Genomic DNA, 736 nt, shown 5'->3' with positions numbered 1-736 from the left:
AACAAGATGGGATTTATTACAGACAACACGGCTGCTGTATCAGCAAAAGCTTATGTCAGCAATGAGAACTTGTGTTAACTATTTTAAATAATTTATATAGCCAGGCGCAGTGGCTCACGCCTGTAATCCCAGCACTTTGGGAGGCTGAGGCAGGTGGATCACAAGGTCAGGAGTTCGAGACCAGCCTGGCCAATATGGTGAAACCCCGTCTCTACTAAAAATAGAAAAATTAGCTGGGCATGGTGGCGCATGCCTGTGGTTCGGGAGGCTGAGGAAGAGGAGTCGCTTGAACCTGGGAGGCGGAGGTTGCAGTGAGCCAAGATTGTGCCATTGCACTCCAGCCTGCGCAACAGAGCGAGACTCTGTCTCAAAAAAAAAAAAAAAAAAAAAAAAAAATTTTCCCAAAGTAGAGGCAGGGTCACACACTCAGGTATTTAAATTCTCTGGAAAAACCAGTAGGGTCCTGGTGAGCATCAGGAAATTCCTTGATTATACTTTTAAGTTCTACCTTTGACCATAACTCATGAGCTAGGGCACGTAGTTGTCCCCTATGAGAGACACTGGCTGTTTGAGAAACGGCCCCAGAACAGGAGAAGGAGGAGGAAGAAAGGCGGGTCTGGGCGAGGTAACTCAGACAACAAAGGATAAAGAGAATGAGCTGAGGGAGGAGGGGCAGAAATTTCAGTAGTCTTTTTAAATTCAGAAATTATTTTAGATAATTTTTGTTTTTCTCTCA

This window comes from Pongo pygmaeus, chromosome 22 (genome assembly GCF_028885625.2).
Source record: "Pongo pygmaeus isolate AG05252 chromosome 22, NHGRI_mPonPyg2-v2.0_pri, whole genome shotgun sequence".
Lineage (NCBI taxonomy): Eukaryota > Metazoa > Chordata > Mammalia > Primates > Hominidae > Pongo > Pongo pygmaeus.
The sequence above is the reverse complement of the archived record's forward strand: the minus strand, read 5'-3'. Positions refer to the sequence as shown.